The sequence below is a fragment of the Rattus norvegicus genome, chromosome 19, assembly GCF_021556685.1.
Source record: "Rattus norvegicus strain SHRSP/BbbUtx chromosome 19, alternate assembly SHRSP_T2T, whole genome shotgun sequence".
Taxonomy (NCBI): Eukaryota; Metazoa; Chordata; class Mammalia; order Rodentia; family Muridae; genus Rattus; species Rattus norvegicus.
The window spans coordinates 60,489,930-60,509,452 of record NC_141552.1 but is presented as its reverse complement, the minus strand read 5'-3'; the positions used below and the strand labels follow the sequence as shown (position 1 = coordinate 60,509,452).

The 19,523-nt window shown below is 50.4% G+C and overlaps 1 protein-coding gene and 1 pseudogene across 1 annotated transcript in view; both read right to left on the bottom strand.

The window, feature by feature from the left end:
- Cmip (c-Maf-inducing protein) overlaps positions 1 to 19,523 on the bottom strand; it is a 205,758-nt gene that overhangs the window by 113,936 nt on the left and 72,299 nt on the right.
- Positions 5,721 to 6,089, bottom strand: LOC134483650 (ATP synthase subunit f, mitochondrial-like; annotated as a pseudogene).

Here is a 19,523-nt window from a genome sequence, read left to right as displayed (position 1 = left end):
GGGATCTCAGGGCAGGGCTGACTGATGCTGGCAAGGAGCAGTGGGTGAAGTCAGCTGTCGAGTCTCCTAGCGGCTCTCCGCCCGCCCCACCGGCTCCTGGCCTGGTAATAAAAGGGAGATGAAGAAAGATGGAGAGAAACACCCACATTGGCAGGGCTGCCATTCTCCAGGGTAAAGGTCTACTGCAGACAGCTCAACCAACTCGGCAGGGTTAATCATTGCCTTGGGAGGGCCAGCCAATACTCCATAGGCCCAAGGAATCAGCAACCAGCTTACGGGCAAGCATTGAGCTCTGGCACCCGTCAAAGCCCCGCACTTCGGGGTCCTGATTCAGACTAAGTATTGGCCAGGTTGTCAAAGAATCCCTCTTCCCTGGGGCTGGAGAGATGACTGAGCGATTGAGAATCCCTCCTCGCTAACCACCTATCCTAGGCTTTTCTCTTTAGGAGGCAATGGTCTCACTGTGTAGCTCTAGCTGGCCTTGAACTCACAGAGATCTGCCTGTCTCTGCCACCCAAGTGCCGACAGGCAATCCAATCATGACCTTGCCCTTTCTCATCCAAGCCAAGGGTAAAAGAAGTTAGCAGCTGAGCATACAGGCCCAAGCAACAGGCCTGGATTCAAATCCCACCAAAGACTGGCAAGCTCAGACACCAGTGGGATACTTGAGGGCTCAGTGAGTTAAGATCTGGTAGGCAAGCATGAGGACCCGAGTTCAAATCTCGATCCCAGCCAGATGTGGAAGTGTGCACTTAAAATCCAGCACTGGGGAAACGAGAACAGGCAATATCCCTACGACTTACAGGCCAGCTGGGCTAGCCTACTCTACAAGCTCCAGGACACCCCCCCCCAAAAAAAAACACCAAACCTCTAGATATTTCATGCAATCACACATGGGTACACTCACACCCACACACAACAACTAAGCTCCCACACACAAATCAACATATGCACACATAAACACATCCGCCAGGGGGCAGGAGACCGAGAGGATAAATGGATCAACGCATACGAAATGCCACTGACACAGCGCTGAGGCCTTGTAGTATGAAGGGTGCCACGTAAGACACAGGTCAAGGTAAATCCCTTCACCCAAGAACATTGCTGGGGCAGTCTCACAATGCCAGGGCTGCAGAAGAGGCTGGGATCAGAGTCACAACACTCAGGTGACAGTGAGGGCACAGCAGAGTTCCATGTCTGCTCCCTCCTCCCCCCCAAGGACACTTGGCCTTGATGCACAAGAGGGCCCAGGATCTAAAGCCTCCATATAGCCACTATGTCCCCATATTCTACGACCTGTCTCTGCCTGCCATCCATGGCAGAAAGATGTTCCTGGGTTGGTTTCCTGGGCCTCAGATGGACAGAATCAAGGTTCTAGACCCTGGAGACTACCCCCTCTTTCTTTATTCTCCTCCTTCTTCAAAAGGTGTGCTCCCAAGCCTCAGCTTTTTCTTCTTAGAGCGAGGTCCAGCCTTGCCATCCTATAAGCATCTGTCTCTGGCCATGGGGACCCTCTACCTAGCGAACCAGGGTGCTTAGAGATGGCCAAAGACCATCAGGCCAGGAGGCAGCAGGAGCAGGGAAGGCAGGTGTCTTTCTCCTTCAAGAAGATTTGCAGTGGGGTTGGGGATTTAGCTCAGTGGTAGAGCGCTTGCCTAGGAAGCGCAAGGCCCTGGGTTCGGTCCCCAGCTCCGAAAAAAAGAACCAAAAAAAAAAAAAAAAGATTTGCAGTTCCTTCCCCTCATTCGTACCATGCTGCATATAGCCCACACTGGCTGCCCCTAAACTGTGATCCAACCACACACTCCTCTCTGTCCCTCCAGATCTTTCCAAAGCTTAGGCCTTACCACACAACTCTTCCATGGGCACAGGAAACTGTTCGCCTATGCGATCCAATCATTCTGCTCCTCTCCACCTCTCGAGGCCCGGCACTGGCTTTGGCTCTCCCACATCATAAAGGGACATGTGCTAGTCTTGACCCAATCTCACATGATCACAAGTGCCCTACCAAACAGGGCCTTTGCAGCCTGGTACCAGGTCTGTGCGGCAGAACTCTGCCACGGTGGGGTGCTTGGTACCACATGGTGCAATCTGACTTACGGCACCTACAGGGAGCTCGAAGCCCTGGAAAGGAGGCTTATGAGTCTGAATTGCACCTTCTCTGTCTGTTTTCCTTTAATTACACAGGCAGACTTACTGTGTGCCCCACCTCACCCTGCCCCATGGTTACTGGACTGGGCAGGGCAGGTAGGTACATGATTGGCAAACAGAACTTGTGCTTGACAACCTACTGACTGTCCTTGATCACCAGCTGACTGCCACGGTCTCCATCTCTTTTGGTCTGAAAACACTCTGAGGACTGGAAGCACAGGGCTTTTTATTCCGTTCTGTGCTGCCCTGTAAATATCAGCTGAAGAAAGGAAGACAGGAACCAATGAACGACTTGTGACTCAGACACTGTCTCTTCCTCACCAAGCCTCAGGAACACAAGCACCCTTGGCCACATCTTCTCTTCCCCTTGCTAAGGGGACAGTGTACCCTGCAACCAACCATCCTCCACCTGCACCATCGTGAGCCAAGCACCCTGTCCTGTGGGGTCTCCCCAACCCCAGACACACTACCACCACACCACCATACCACCACCTCCCCCCGAGTCACAGAGGAAAACGGAGGGTGAGTCTGCCTTCCCTTCACTCAGAGAACCAGACTTTGGTCCCTTCTCCCTCTTGCCCTGAGCTCTGGCTCTCTGCCTTCGGCTCAGGCAATGGAGTCCCCTACAGGAGTTTACAAAATATATGTAACTTGTAAGGATGAACTTGGAGTCTTTTATAAACCAAACGAATGCCTTTCATCCCTGGCTGTTGGCTGGGATGTTCCCTGATGCCTTTACTCACCACCGTGAGCATCGCCACGTCCCACCCACCCACCCACCGCCTCGTCCCATTTCCTGCCAATGTAGGTCACGCTGGATTCTCCTGCCTTCACTAGATCTGCCTCCGGTGAGGGTGTGACTCCGTCGGAGACAAATTTAGAAGTTCTCTCACAGGCACGTAGGGACCCTGTGCACTCTCATTCAACTGAGACCCAGACTGTCACCACACTTGGAAATCTGTTCAGAGGTCTCCCAGCCTGTGGGGTTAACAATCATGTCCCTTGTGGGTAAAAGCCACCTTCACAGAGAAACAATTTAAGGACTGGGGGGGAGGGGAGCTAAACAGAAACTGATTGGCCAGGGGTACAATAGAGCCCTACCTTCTAACTCTCTGTTCTTCTGCCTGGCTGGAGCGCCGAGCTCATGTCGGACGGGCAAGCCCTCACTGTTTCACCCAGCACAGGGATGATGGGTGTGTGAAATCAAACAGTGGGGACCACTGTCTTCAAGGATGAGACAGTCAAGGAGCTGGGTGGGGAGGCCTCCGACAGGACATAGGAAAAGAAGAGGTTGTTTTTGGTGGCCTGATCCTGCAGCGGTCTAGGAGTGTGCAAGAGGGAGGCTCTTTTACGGTGCCAGCAAAATGTTGTCTAAAGGTCTAGGGAGCCAAGAGGACTTGGTCGGCATGGAGAATGAAAAAGTCTGAGCCAAACTTGGATTTGCTGACTGGAAAATGAGGAGTTGAACTTTGTCTTGCAAAGAATCTAAAGAGTAAAGTGGAAATGGGAAATACCAGCTCCAGGGGGCGGAAGTACAGCCTGGAACACACGTTCACACACATTCACACGTATGTTCATAGGCACTCATATTCAGACCCACCTGGCACACACACATTCACACATGACACATATATCCACACACAGACATGTGGCACACACATAGTTACACATAGCATGCATTCATATATGGCACATACATGGCACACATATTCACCACAGCACATGCATACAGCACACACATTCATATGCTCCTCCACAGACATACACACACACCCCCATCTACATAAACATTCACGCATTAGCATACAAAATGCCTCCACCCACATATCTACAGACTAACACTCATTCACATATGCACACATAGAACACCCTACACACATCAATGTGGAATACACGTGTATCAATGTATATACACACCACACCCCTGCAAAAACAAAATATGCACATGCTGTGTGCCTGTACGCACACCGCTAAACATATACATACACGTGCAACCTCTGTGCATATGCAGTTTGTACGCACATATACAATATTCCACATTTAAATATATGTGTATGGTGCTAGAGAGATGGCTCAGTGGTTAAGAGCACCCGACTGCTCTTCCAGAGATCCCGAGTTCAAATCCTAGCAACCACATGGTGGCTCACAACCATCTGTAACGAGATCCAATGCCCTCTTCTGGTGTGTCTGAAGACAGCTACAGTGTACTTATATATAATAAATGAATAAATCTTTTTTAGAAAAAAGAAAAAATGGGGTTGGGGATTTGGCTCAGTGGTAGAGCGCTTGCCTAGGAAGCGCAAGGTCCTGGGTTCAATCCCCAGCCCCAAAAAATAGAAAAGAAAAAAAAAAAGAAAAAAGAAAAAATATATGTGTATAATGCACACTCACATGTATATACAATACTGAACATTATAATGTATGTTTGTATACACATGCACATAAGTACGCAGCTTCATACACCTGAATTCCTGTTTACTTGTGAGCAAATATCCCTTGCATAGGCCCGACGGCCTGTGCTGCACCCAAAGCAGAAATGGGGGCTTCCGGGATCCAAGCCACAATAAAAAGGAAGTGGTTTGGGGACACTCACAGAGCCTGGAAATGCTTTGCTCACCAACAAGTAGGGCTCACACGCCTGAGGCACACACCCTGAGCTCAAGCAGCACCACGTCTTCTCTGAAAGACCTCGTGTGCCAGCACCCACCTCACACGGCGCTGCGGACTTGGCTGTAAGAGCCCCTCCTTTTCCATGTCTGTAACTTTCCACCCCTGGTGCCATTTAAGGACCAACTTCCTCCTCTTGTGTAAAAGATACTCACACAGACTTAGAAACCCGTCCTGTGAATTTGGATTGACTGTGTGGGACAGAGCAGAAGTAAGTCCAAAGCCTATGATGGCTGGACCGAGGCAGCTGACCCGGGCCAAGGCCAGCACTTAATTCTACCCATGACCAATCCAGGGAACCAAGGGCTACAAGAAAGGAGAAATGGATTTCCTGATGGAGGCTTGTTCACACTGTTCTTGTGCTGAGTGGGTGTGATTTAAAAGCTCCTTAAAGTAGCCACATCCGGCTAGGATGTGAAGTGTCTTTCCTCAGGGTGGCTGGCTATACTAGTGGTAAGAGCCTGGTGTACTTCCTCTTTAGGAAGAAAGCAGAAGTGGAGATGGACTGTCGCTGTGAAGACTCAGGGGTCACAACAAGGTGACAGGAGTCAAAGTCTCTCTCCCTCCCTCCCCTCACGACCCCCAGGATCTTCACTATGTGCTATGTAGTTCTGGCTGTCCTCGAACTCACTATGTAAACCATGCTGCCTTGGAACTCACAGAGATCCACTTGCCTCTGCCTCACATGTGCCTGGATTAAAGATGGGTGTGTGTCAATTGCATAAACAATGAGTCATGTTCACTTATTTCCTGAGAAGGAAAGCCCTGAGTAAAACAGGAACCTGTCTCCGGCAGGGACAAGCTCGCCCATCTTGATCCAGATGCAGGTTTCAGACAGTGAATTTTTTCTTTTTTGGAACCAGTCAGTCACCTTTTATTAAACACCAGTTCTTGGTCAGGGTATGAAGATTCAGCCAGTTGAATTCTTCCTAGATTGGAGCGGGCCAGGCGGTTATGCTCGCCCAGGCAGTGCCCTCTCCACAGTGACCCCTCTTCAGTGGTACTGGTGTCACCGCTCATGTTTAAGTTCCTTGTACGAAATGCACTAGCTAAAAACCACTTAGGCTGCCAGTACCATGTTAATCCCTGATGCTGCCTTTCTGAACGTTGATGGTACTTGTTGTAATACTGGTCACACCCTCTCCGAAAGGCTCCTGCAATGTGCCACTGGAGGTGAAATCCTGCATCAATATCCAGCTCGGCAGCTCTCCAAGTTTAACCTCCATGAGCTTCTTCTCCTTCAATGGCATGAGAGATGCCATCTTGAAGTCATGGTGTCCACAGAAATCCAGTGAATTATTTTATCCTCACCTCAACTCTAGGTGGAGAAACTGAGACACTGAGGAAGTGATTGGCCTATCTGAGCTCAAGGTCAGACACTCACCCCAAGATTCTGACCTCCTGGCACATCCAGTCCCACTGCCTTTCTGCAATGAGGCACCCCACGAATGCTTCACAGAATTTGGGAGGCCAGGGGTGGAATATTAGGTGGCCCTGAACATCAAAAGCAGGGGTCAACGTGATGTCCTGGCAAGAGCTATATGTGTAACTCTATGTTCTTACATGCATGTAAGCATGGGGCCCCTGAAGAGGGATCTCTATCGGTCATCTGACATTTGGATGTAACCAGGGTGGAGATGACCCTGTTCTGCTCAGGACAAGGATGGCCACGGAACCAGGCATGAGCACCTGAGTTGGCTTAGAGTTCCACTAGGCAGAGGTAAGATAAATATTCCTTCCCAGACCTATAAAAGGGCACCTTGCCTAGGCCAGGAATGGAGAATTCACAAGTCCAAGACGAGAGTGTGCTCACTCTCTTGCCCATCATGGCATGAGTACCCCACCCTAACAATAAGTAAATGAATAAACACAATTTTAAAAAAAGGAGGAAGGGGGGCTGGGGACTTAGCTCAGTGGTAGAGCGCTTACCTAGGAAGCGCAAGGCCCTGGGTTCGGTCCCCAGCTCCGAAAAAAAGAACCAAAAAAAAAAAAAAAAAAAAAAAAAAGGAGGAAGGATGCAGAGGTTGGCCTGTAGCCTCCACATACATGTGGTACACATAAACACGCATGTGTGCCACATGCTCAAACACAAACACACACACACACACACACAGCAAAATAACCCTAAAACTTACAAAATAAGGAATATTTGAGGTTTGAGGGAACATGGACATCGAAGGGACAGAATCCCTCAGCAGGTAGACTTGTACCCGGGGCATTCTGACCACATATGAAGGCTGGTGTCTCAATCACCTGGTTGTCATGGTGGTCAACTACTTGGCTCTCGTTCTGTTTCTTCATCTAGACAGAGACGCTGAGCACTGGGACCTCTCAACATGGTAGAGGTTACTCTCCTTGGTGGTTTGAATGAGAATGGCCCCCAAAGTCCTATATATTTGAATGCTTGGTCCCCAGGGAAAGGAACAGTTTGGGAAGGATAGAAAATGTGGCTTTGTCCTAGATGTCTCACTCAGGGTGGGCTTTGAGGTCTACGAAGCCCGTGTCATTCCCAGTTAGCGTCTCTGCCTCATGTCTGTGCATTAGGATGTAAGCTCACAGCTATTGCCTCCAGTTCCATACCTGCCTGCCTGACACCATGTTTCTCATCATCTCGATCAGGGTCTCGCTCTCTGAACCTGTAAGCCCTGAACAAACTTTTTCTTCTATCAGAAGCCTCGGTAATACCGTCTTATTGGAGTAACTAAGACACTCTAGAAATCAGAGAACTGCTTTCAGCTCATCCATTGACATCTGTAACCCTCCTTACACACTGTGGTGAATAGCGTTGGTTTGACCCATGTATGGGATTGAACCTGTAGGGTGTCTGTGAGGGGCTTTCTAGTCTAGGTTAACTGGGGTGAGAAGCCCCAACCCTGAGTGTGGGCAGCACACTAATCCGGATTAATCTCAAGCATCCACCGGAAGAAATCTAGAATCACCAGGGAGATGAACCTCTAGGCATGGGTGTATAGGATCATCTTTATTTGACTGAGGTGACAAGACCGGACCACTGTGGCACCATTCGCTGGGCTGGGACCCCTGAACTGTAGACAAAAAAAAAAAAAAAAAAATGGTGGACTGGGCACCAGCTTTCGTCTCTCTGCTCCCTGACCTGGAATGCAAAGTGACCACATTCCTGCCACTGCCAATTCTCAAGGACGGCAGCCTTGAACCGTAGGCCAAAATAAACTCTTGCTTTCTTCAGTTGCTTTTGTAAGAAGAGTACTTTATCACAGAAACAGGAAAAAAATAAAGGCACATTCCGTGAGCTGGCAACCCGGTCTGAACAGAGAGGAGAGAGCCAGCTGAGAATCAGAACTCATCCTCGGGCTTCCCGGCTGCAGACCCAGTGTGAACAGCTGCCTCAACTTCCCTACCAGGACGGACTGAACCTCCCGGCCCCGGCCCCCACCCCCTGCAGAACAAGAACCAAAACAAACCCTCTGTCTGTAAGTCGCTTCTGGTGGGGTATTTGTCCACAAGAAAGTCAATAATAGATGTACCAATGGGTGGCAGCTTCCTACTCTATGCTGACACTGTGCTTAGAGCCAAAGACTGATTTGTAAACATGTGGTTCCGGCCCTTGAGCTCCAGAGACAGGGAACTAAGACACTTAACAAACGTCAAATGTAACAACCCACTGGGAAGACTGCTTATCCTGCTGCCCAACCACTGGTGACGGGCTCTTGCTGTTCCCCTCAAAGTTGGCCATAAAACTCAGAAGGGGAGAGGGTGAGGCTCGAATGAGGAAAGCAGGCACAGAGGTCAGCGTTAGCAAGAACAGCCTGCTGCTCCAATCTAGACCAGAGAAGTTCATCCAGGAGTTCATCCAGCATGTGAAACAGTGGAGGGGGTGGAGGAGTGGGGAGGGGCCGGCACCCAGGTGATGTAAGCAAGAGGTCAGGGAAACAGGCTCACCCAGAGCCATCCCTGCCCTGAGGTCTTATATCAGGATTAAAAAAAGTGTTTTCCAAAAGCAAGAAGACTACTGTACCATTCCTGAGCAAACAAACCATCTTTCTTGATTCTTTCGTGTGTCTAATAATGACTTAACAACCTGGATTTCCAAAACAACCCTAGAGGAAAACATCCTTCCCCCAAGGGCCCTGCAAACGTCGTCACCAACCCCCAGGCTAACGGTTGAAGCTTCTCACCATAGGGTACCGACCCGGCTGGGCTTGAGAAAATAATCTCACAGGGTTTCTGTGACTGCAGGCGCCTGCCTAGAGAATCGCTATAGTAAGGACTTTCCCCTGGTGGCTGCCCCCAACAGTGCTAACTGTGAACAAGACTGCATCATCATCGATAGCAGGGGGGATCCCCACCTGATGCAGCATTTGGAGATTCCGGGCTGCCTGAACCCCGGGGTAGTCACGTCTCACCAGTGTGTGTTCTTTGCCAGCTGTCTAATCGAATTTCCTGTGTGTATGAATATAAACACTGTTGTCTGACCCACAGTGAACTTGTAAACAGCGTGATGGTATCAGCCGTAATAGACCGGCTTTCCAAGAGCGGAAGGACACTGTTACTTTTACTTCAATTGGAAGCGGACTCAATTTCCACGGGACAGCGATAAAATTAATGGCCGTAGAAGGGATCAACTTGACTGTGAGAGGAATAGGTGCGTTATTATTGCCCAAGAGATCGCTGCAGTCTGGGTTTCTAATGTCACGTGTGGGCTGTGACCTTAATGCTGTCTTGTGGGTTCTTAGAATGAGGCCACTCTCCTACGTTCTTTGGAATGGACAGAACACCAATGTGACCTGGCTGAACTGTCGGAGACATATCACCATCGCAAAGCTTAAAGAAACGCACAAAACCATTATCTAATCACCTCTCTGCCAAAACCAGGAGCGAGCTAGCGCGCTCTCTCTCTCTCTCTCTCTCTCTCTCTCTCTCTCTCTCTCTCTCTCTCCCTCCCTCTCTCTCTCTCTCTTCTCTCTGCGTGTGTGTGTGTGTGTGTGTGTGTGTGTGTGTGTGTGTAAGCGCGCTCGTGCATTCCTGCAAGTGTATGAGTGCGCCTGTGTGTGTAAGCATGTATGAATAGATGTGGAATTCAGAGGACGATCTCACTTGTCATTCCTTAGGAGCCAACCTTGTTTTGTTTGTCCTTCTTGGAGACTTGGGGTTTACTGGGAGTTCATGTATGCCCAACTTTGTTTTCCATGAGAACCAGGTATAGAACTCGGGTCCCCTGCAAGAGAGACTTCTCCATTCCAACACAAGGCTCTTTCTGAGCTGTAGGTATCGACTCCCTGGGCTTTTAGTGGTAAGAATACACGGGGAGCATCCAGCCCAGATCGGACTCACCAGGGAGGACAGACGATGGGGAACACACAGCATGTGGACCAGTGAACACTCTGCCTTACCTCGGTGCACACGCAAGCCACCATCCCTAGTTCCCTGTGTCTTTCTCCAGTGTCTCTGCTTCCTTACTGCCCATAGGGATGATGGAGTACGCTGGGTACCCTCCCGAGAGCAGACACACTCAGCCCTGGCTTAGCATTATTTACTCCTGAGGCCTCCTCAAGAGCAGCACTCCAGCTACCCAAATATCTGGTTTCCCACAGTAAAACAGTTACAGAGAGAGCATCTACCTAATTGGGTAATGTTTTAGGATATGAGGAGATGGGAGTCAGGTGGGGAGAGCAGTTGTCCAACCCAGCACAGGACACTGCTAGATCACCACTGTCCAGAACACTTGATCTATTGTATCCGGCTCGCAGATGCCCATGCATGCCACATCTGCCAACTGCCCATGGCACTGAGCCTGCTTTCTGCTCCTCCTGTCATGTCTCCCTGTCATTCATTTCACCCACACAACTCTTCATCACCTCAGAGTCTCGCTATCATTTAAGAACACCCCAAGAGCCGGCATGGCGGCGAGGGCCTTTGATCCCAGCACTCGGAGGGAGGCAGAGGGAGGCAGGTCTCTGAATTCTATGCTGGCTTGGTCAACAGAGCGAGTTTTGGGACAGCCAGGGCTGCACAGAGAAGCCCTGTCTTGGGAAGAGAAAAGGAAAAAGAATACTGCGAGAGATGGCTTATCACTTCATGTCTGTCTAATGCCTCTGCTAAACTTTGCTAAAACACCCCATATCGGTCATTTCTGACTAACTTGGTATCTGCAAATTCATTCTCTCCGACTCTGTCTCTGCCTCTCTCTGAATGTGTGAGTCTGTGTATTTCTTTCTCCTTCTCTCCCTCTCTCCCTCTGACACACACACACATACACACACACACAGACACACACACAGACACAGACACACACACACACACACACACACACACACACACACACACACACACACACACCCCTCAGTATATCTCAGCACTACCTGGGTCCTTACCAATGCTATGCTATCCCTGTGCTTTCAACTCCAGACTCATGCTCTCAAGGCCAGACAGAACTAAGATGGTGGGCAAGTTATACCAAGTCCCACCCCATCAGCTCTGAGGTCTCTAGCACGTTCCTTTTAAAGAATCAGTTACTCAAGAACCTAAGGTTCAAAGAGAACCAACACGCCATCTGACCACACCTACAGGGCAGGTCAAAGAGGACAGAACTGGGGACAGTGACAGCAGCCTAGTGTGTGGGCATGGGTATGGGTTACACTACTCTGCTGTGGATCTGCCCTAAGCAAGTGTTGGTTATCCCTTGTGAAAACTTGCTGAGGCAGACTTCCTACGCATGTTGCTGGATACATTAATGTCAGACCTATGTGTGTTACTGGATACATTAATGTCAGACCCATGTGTGCTGCTGGATACAATAAAGTCTGCAACGCTTGTTGTCAGTCTGCTAGGTTTTCTCCTTTGTAAAATGGGAGGTTTGGTGGCCTGTTAAAAGGCTCCTATTACATCTCATAGCTTCTACCTCTGGAAGGTTCCACCCACTTCACCCAAAAGTCATGAGCTCAGAGCCCATCCTGGCAGCAGCCCTAGGCTGTGCTAATAATGACTTGGAAGTTTCAGAGATCAGGGCTACAATGACACAAACAGAATTAGCGACTGACCTACACGCTTAGAAAGACTTTTGGGGAAGACATCGTAGCCAGATGTGGTGGGGCACACCTATAATTGACTGAGGCCGGGGAAATCATGAGTTCAAGGCCAGCTTGCACAGTGACACTGTCTCAGAGAAAGACTGACACAGCGATCAGTTCTATAGTACGTGCATTTTACCACGGTTTTATAAAAGTAATAAACAAGAATTCAAAAGGAACATTCAACTCTCAGACTCCAGTACACAAACAGCGTGGACTCAGGAGAAGATGGTGCCGGGTACCACCAGTGGGCCGCTGAGGTACAGGCTCCAGGCCTGGTCAGATGGGTTAAGTCATCTAACCTCCACAATGAATGACAAGGACCCACTTCCCAGCTTCCACACAGGCCTTTCCTTGGCTAATTTTTAGGTAATTAACACTTACCTGATTTCAGGTCTTTACAGGGAAATTGATCCTAGCGGCCTGCTATGCAGGCTGGGAGACACACTGCCCGGGAGCCCCTGCTCACAAGTTCATGCTGCAGACACGATGGAGTTGGACCTAGGAACCAATAAACCTAGACACTCATCTCTGAGGTCTGGGACCCTTGGTAAGGCAGCTCTCTGGGAACGGACCCCTGGTGGTCTCTCGCCTCAGTGTCAGAGCAGACGAATTCCTCCAGATTTTTGGGACATGGGAACTGACCTTCACGGACCAACTTGACGGTTCAGAGGAATAGGTATTCGAGATGTCTTGTAGCTGTGAGAACTCCTCAGCCTGCTTCATTCGGGATCTCAGTTCACACAGGGGAGTATGGTAAAATATTTGTAACAACCAAGTATCAATTACAACACTGACTGGCCGTCTGAAATAAAGACACAATTGACGAAAGCACTGAGGAATATAACAACGGGTTCTGAGTTTTAGGGTGTTAGCACGGTGCACCGTGAGGTACGTGTCCCATCTCTTCTTGCTGGTGGCTCTACCACGGCTCCAACTCGTACTTAGCTCTTCTTAGAGACAGACAAATATTGCAAGTATTTCTTTTAAAAATAGAAAAAGCAGGGGTTGGGGATTTAGCTCGGTGGTAGAGTGCTTGCCTAGCAAGCGCAAGGCCCTGGGTTCAGTCCCCAACTCAGAAAAAAAAAAAATAGAAAAAGCATTCCATAAAAAATAAAATAAAATAAAATAAAATAAAATAAAATAAAATAAAAACACCAAAAAAGTAGCCCCGGGACTCCATTGGTCCAGCACAGTCAACAGGGAGAGGAGCCACTACACAGTGGTTCTCCATCTAGCTGTGTGACCTCAGGCAAGTGACTTGACCTCTCTGTGCTTCACCATTTGGGTTGAATTCATGAAAGAATACAACTGAAAAAAAAACTGTAAATTCGGAATAAGCAAAATAGCACCGTGTCAAAGCGAGACCAGTGAGTCCCGAGCCCTAACAGTCCCCAGGAGTCCTGGGAGAACCGTGTGGGACAGACAGTATCGGGGACTGAAAGACGCGGAGAAGCAGGAAACATGAGCGACTCAGTTAACTGGGGGTCCCTCACCCCATTGTTTACAGTAAACCAACTCTAGACCAACAGCGGCTGAATCCATTTTTTAGGAACAAGAAATGTTTGCTTGACCTTAAAACTTGCCGTAGTCGGGGCTAGAGTGGCTGGCTCAGTAGTTAAAGAGCACTGTCTGCTCTTGCAAAACATCTGGGTTCAGTAGCCAGCACTCACACAGCAGCTCACAGCCATCTCTAACTCCAGTTCCCGGGAGTCTGATGCCCACTTCTGGTCTCTGCAGATACTGAATGTACATGGTGCATGTTCACACACTCAGGGGCACACACACACACACACACACACACACACACACACACTTGCAGGCCGGCAGGTTGTCTATTGAAAAAGACAGCCTCACCAACTGCTTTTCAACAAAGGCACCCATACAAATTCAAAAAGATAGGCAAATAAATAAATAAATAAATAAATAAATAAATAAATAAATAAATAACAAAACAAAGAATTGCAGAGAACGGATAGGAGGGATGCCAGGGAGGCCCACCAGGCACCTTCCCACACTCGTCAGAATGACCCGGCAGGCACAGCCTTATTCTCAGAGCCAGCCTGGCAAAGACACATTCCTGAAAGGCCTGGCCAGGAGACACAGCCTGGCCACAGACTGCCTGGGACGTGCCCAGGTGCAGGAAGCCAGACTCAGACATGCGGCCGCAGACTAGAGGAACGCCCCTACTCATCCACAAAGGGGACAGTGGCAGTTAGCTAACATGGGGCACCTCTCGTACTCTGCTGGGGGGGGGGGGGATGCAGGGGTCAGGAGGCAAGATAAAAAAATGCCACCCCACCCCTCACCCCATGTCCCAGTCTCCCAGTGACAGGCAGGGAAGGGACGGGAAGACTTCTGCCCTCCCCCTCCTTCAGACGAGCGCCCTTGCTGTCTTGCACAGACATGTCCCCTCTCCGTGCTCCAGAGCCTTCTGGTGTAAGCCCCTCCACACAGAAAGTGCATGATGACATCAGTAAAAAGCAGCCAGGCATTCAGTGGCCGCCTGCACTCAGCAGGCGACTTCAACAAGCACAGCCCCGCAGAGATCTGCGGATTCAGTTGTTCACAGCGCAACCATTCAACGGGCACCTAACATGTGTCATCCGGGGTGGGGGTGGGGAGGACACGGATGACGAGCAAAAAAGCCCAGCTTTCCTAGTGGGAGGAGACAGGGACAAAATAAAAACACCAAGCCTGTTCACCTGGAGTGCTAAGGCAGGAAGCAAGAAATAAATGGAGCAGGGGTCAGGGGTAGGGGGCAGCCTTTTTAGAGGATCGGGACGTGACGGTCTAAGAAGATGACTTCTAAGAAGAAATAGGTAGGGAACAAAGGAAGCTCAGAAGGGGCAGAGGCCTTGGGGCCCCGGGAGTGGGGTGGGGGGAGGGCAGTGTGTTTGGAATCATTACTGCCAGCAATGAACTGCCTGTCGCTGGGAGGCGACACGCGGTACCAAGGTCTCACGGTTAATCATTGAGAGACTGGCTAGGCAGTGCAGGATGGGAAAGGGGACAGAAACGTGCATGGGCTGACATACCCGACGCTCATCCCCAGTGCCGCTGCAGGTTACCCCCATCCTGTCTGGAAGATGGTTGCCAGCCCCTGTCTCCCAGGATACCTGCGTTGGAAGCCCCCACTGGCATACTGCTCACTTCATACTGGAAACCGTGCGGGTTTCCCCTCCCTAACTCCACAAAGCCTGTGCAGCTTGCAGGACAGAGCGGACGGAGGGCAGCCGGCCCCAGTCCCTGGGGAGGCTCACAGCTATTAGCAGGACTTAAAAAGAGACTTAAGAGGTTACAAACGAGCTAGTCATCCATTGGTCGGGCTCAATTCTCAATTTATTGGCCTGACGGGAGAGGTCATTCGGGTGTGTGTGTGTGTGTGTGTGTGTGTGTGTGTGTGTGTAAAAGCCTTATGTTGACACAAGCGCACACGTGAGCATGGCTTTCTACCCAAGTCCAAAGGTGAACTGCTTTACTGGCGTCTAATAATTAGGAAGTTTTGCAGTCAGCATAAATTTAGATAAAGCCGGTGAGCGCAGAACTCTGAAGCCTCCACTTTGAAGCCCGGCTCAAACAGGTGTGAGCTGTGACCTTGGGCGTATCTAAGCCTCCCCGTCTCCATTTCCTTGTCTTCGGGTTACTGTGAACACCCCAGAGAACACGGGGCTTCAAGCACACACCAGAGCCACCCGAAGTGCTGAGGCTTCACCCGGTAGGGTGGGCTAGACCAGTGTAAGCAAAATGCAAAGGGCGGCACAGGTGAGCTCAACGACCGGCCCCCAAGTAGTAATTTGCAAACCGATAACAGGTTTCCTCAGTCAGGCAGCTCTTTTTTTTTTTTTTTTTTTTTGCTTGCCTACCAAGGGCACGGCTGGAATCGGCCAGCCTAAGAGAAACCCTGGCACAGTCAGACCTTGAGACCTGGGAAGGGGGTGGAGAGTCTCTGAACCCAGTGAACCAGGATCCCAGGATCCCCAGGCAAAGGTCAGACAGCCGGTTGAGCGAGCCCCTGCAAGGCCACCGTCTCCCAACCCACTCTGAGCCATCACTAAGCAGGCAGACAGAGCACTACCCAAGGGGGAAAAGACCAGGCACGGGAGGCAGCAGAAGAACCAGGACTGACTGAACCGTCACGTTCCAGAGCTGTCCCCAGAAAAACTCACAGGCCCGGTAACAGAAGTAGCTGGGCCTGGTTGTGTAAGGCCTGTCATCCAGGTTACTCGGAAGACACGGAGGCAGGAGGATGCCAAGTTTTAAGGCCGGCCTACAAAACTTAGTAAGACCTCTATCCAAAATAAATAGTAAAGAGACATCTGGGGGTATAGCTCAGTGGTATAGCTCGATCCTCACAGCTGAAGGGAACAATAAAACAAGCTGTGCTCTCCTGAGGCTGCATGTGCCAGTGAAGCTGGCTTCTTCTGGGTGTTCTCAAGACCAGTTGCTCTGAGCCTCGCCAACCCTCACAGCCCCACCCAGAGCACCCTCTGTCTCACAGGCCCTGTCTCAACTCCTGACACCGCCCAGATCTTACAGCGTCATGGCTCCGACGAGGTCGACTCCCAGGTGCACAAGGTCACACACTCAGATATACATCTTAGGGGATACCATTCGGCGCGTATAGTGGTCACCACAGTAAAGACCGTGACTGTCTCACAGAAGGCCCGTGCGCTTAAAAAGACTGGCCCCTCAGTGGGGTGCTGGAACCTTGATGAAGTACACCTGGTGGGATGTCCTGGGTTACTTACGGGGACATAGGAACCCCCAATGTTTCCCCTTTCTGCCCATCCCAATTGGCTGAAACGTTAAGTTGTCTCCTCCTCTGCCTCTACTCATGAAGTACTGTGCAGCCAGAGGCCCAGAGAAACGGGGTCAAAGGGTAGAGATTAAAAACCTCCAAACCAGTGAGCAGAGATAGCCCGCATCCCTTTTAAGCTGAGTCGTCTCACGTCGGTTAATACAGTAGGGGACAGCTGACTCAACTCTGCTCATGGACAAACAAGTTGCCACTGATCAGTGCCCAGTGGCCAATGCTGGGCAACTCGGGGGAAAACTTGGAACTGGGACCTGGATGTCCCAGAAGGACGTGGCTGCAAAGACGGGTACAAGTCGCTTGGCACACACCAACATTTTAGTGGCTAGCATACAGAGGAGGCTCCCAGTTCGGATGATCTGTGATACATCCCCTTCCTGGAGACACGGGCGTCTTGGAGGCCCCGAGAGGAGAGGCGTGGGAGGGGGGCGGGAGGCTCCGGTAGAGGCTGATCGAGCTGTCGTGAGCGGGAGGCGACAGATCGCAGGCGCTGTCAGGAGCGTCAGTGGAGGGTGTGGGTGAGTCACCCAGGCAGACGGGCCACGCGCCGATCCCACAAAAGACGCCGATCCCACAAAAGACGGATCCTCCCACCTAAGAGATGTGTTTGACTTCTGCAAAGTACAGGTTGCATGATACTGCTGACACACCCCACCTTCCTGCTCTACACAGGAGGTGGGAGACGAGTCCCAAGGGACCCAGCACCATTTCTAGGACTTCCCCCAAAGCAGGCTCCTACTCCTATCCCGCTCACATCAACAGAGAGAGTCAGAAAACCTGAGCAAACCTGCTCCAACCTCACAGGACCCCACCAAGGACCAATCTGTGATTTCCCTTGATCCTAAATGAGACCTCAACCCTTCTGACTGCCATCTTCAAAGAACCCAGGCCGGTTGACAGGTGAACCTTTCAGGGGGTTCTCGAGTCAAAGAGAATAGCTTCTATAGCCTCTGTACAACCAGTTCGGTGTTGCCGCCCACTACCCAGACGCTGGCACCAGTTTTCTAGAAAGCCCCACACCTGCCCACCTAACAGGTTCCCAAAGACCCAATGGTTTGTCCTCTCAGAGGTCTAGAGTGAGCCCAATGGGTTGCACGGAGGGCAGTAGTGGAAGGGGCAGGGCTGGCTCCTCCTGGGGGTTCCAAGGGAGACTTTGTCTTTCCAGAGATCACCACGTCTCTCTAGGTATGTGGCCCCATCTCTCCTGCCATAACGGAAACTTCATGACTCTTCTCTCTGCTTGGACTCTCCTGCCTCCCTCCAGCTCTGCTAAACTCCGCATCTTAAGACTCTAGACAGAAAACTCTTGTGTGACATTAGGTAAATATTCACCTTCTGAGGACTAGGAAGATGACATTTTCAGGAGACATCATTCCATCTACTACAGAGTATGGCTGTCCCCCACTGGTTAAAGGGTCCTACTGAACCCCACAAGGACATCATCTACCTGCCCCACACACCTCCCTATCACACATTGTGACCAGGGATCCCTGAGTGACCTGGGCAAAGCCCACCTCACAGTCTCCCTCTCTTGAGAGATCATATACCTGCAATCTGCTAACCTCCCACAAGGGCCCATATCTTAAGACAATGTCAAGATACAGCACCCACGTGTGTTCCTCTTGATCTCCCTCTCCCTCTCCCCCTTGTATCTCTCCCTTGTCCCCCAAGTCCCACTCCATCATTTGTTCCATATACATCCACTGCCATGATTAATATCAGCTGCCAGCTTGATAGGCTCTAAAATCGTCAAGAAAGAAAACCTATGGGCACGCTCTGAGAGAGGTTGTAGCTAGGGATGTAGGGAAAAGACCCATCTTAGCTAGACTCTGCATTACCCATGGGCCAGAGGCCAGGAGTAAAGAGGAGAAAGTGAACTGAGCACTAGCATTCAGCTCTCTCTGCTTCCCGACTGCAGATGTGAACTGTCTCACACTCCTGCTACCGAGGATACCCTGCCACGGCCCCTACGTCAACCATGAACGGATGGATATTCCTTCCTTAAAACTGTTCTGGTCGGATACTTTGTCATATCAACAGCAAGAGTGACTGATGTATCTACTCATTTATTTGTGTTGTCCAAAGGTGAACTGGGGGTTGGGGATTTAGCTCAGTGGTAGAGCGCTTGCCTAGCAAGCGCAAGGCCCTAGGTTCGGTCCCCAGCTCCAAAAAAAAGAAGAAAAAAAAAGGTGAACTGGGTAGAGGATCTCAAAGGTGAGGACCACCGTTCATCCATTTGCATCTAACCCAAGGTTTGACTTATAATGAGTACTCTAAGTGGGGAAAGGGATGGGTGGACTGATAGGTGGATGGGTGGGCGGATGAATGGATGGATGGGTGGGTGAGTGGGTGGGTGGATAGATGGATGGATGGATGGATGGATGGATGGATGGATGGATGGATGGGTGGATGGATGGGTGGGTGGATGGATGGGTGGGTGAGTGGGTGGGTGGATGGATGGGTGGGTGGATGGATGGATGGATGGATAGATGATGGGAAAGTGCATGGGTAGGTACATGGATAGATAAATTGGCAGATGGGTAGGGTGAGTGAATAGGTGGTTGAAGGGAAAGATGAGTAGGTGAATGGATAACATAAATGAATGGAGAGATACATATATTGGTGGATGAGTGGGAGGGGCAAATAGGTGGGTGGACAGATAGGCAGACAAGTGGAAGGAAGGGAGGGAGGGAGGGAGGGAGGAAGGAAGGAAGGAAGGAAGGCAGGCAGGCAGGCAGGCAGGCAAGCAGGCAGGCAGGCCAGGCAAAACATAAGGACGGGGCTAGGGAGGAAAACAAATGGCTCCATGACTGACAAAATTTTCAAGCTCCCTAAATATATGT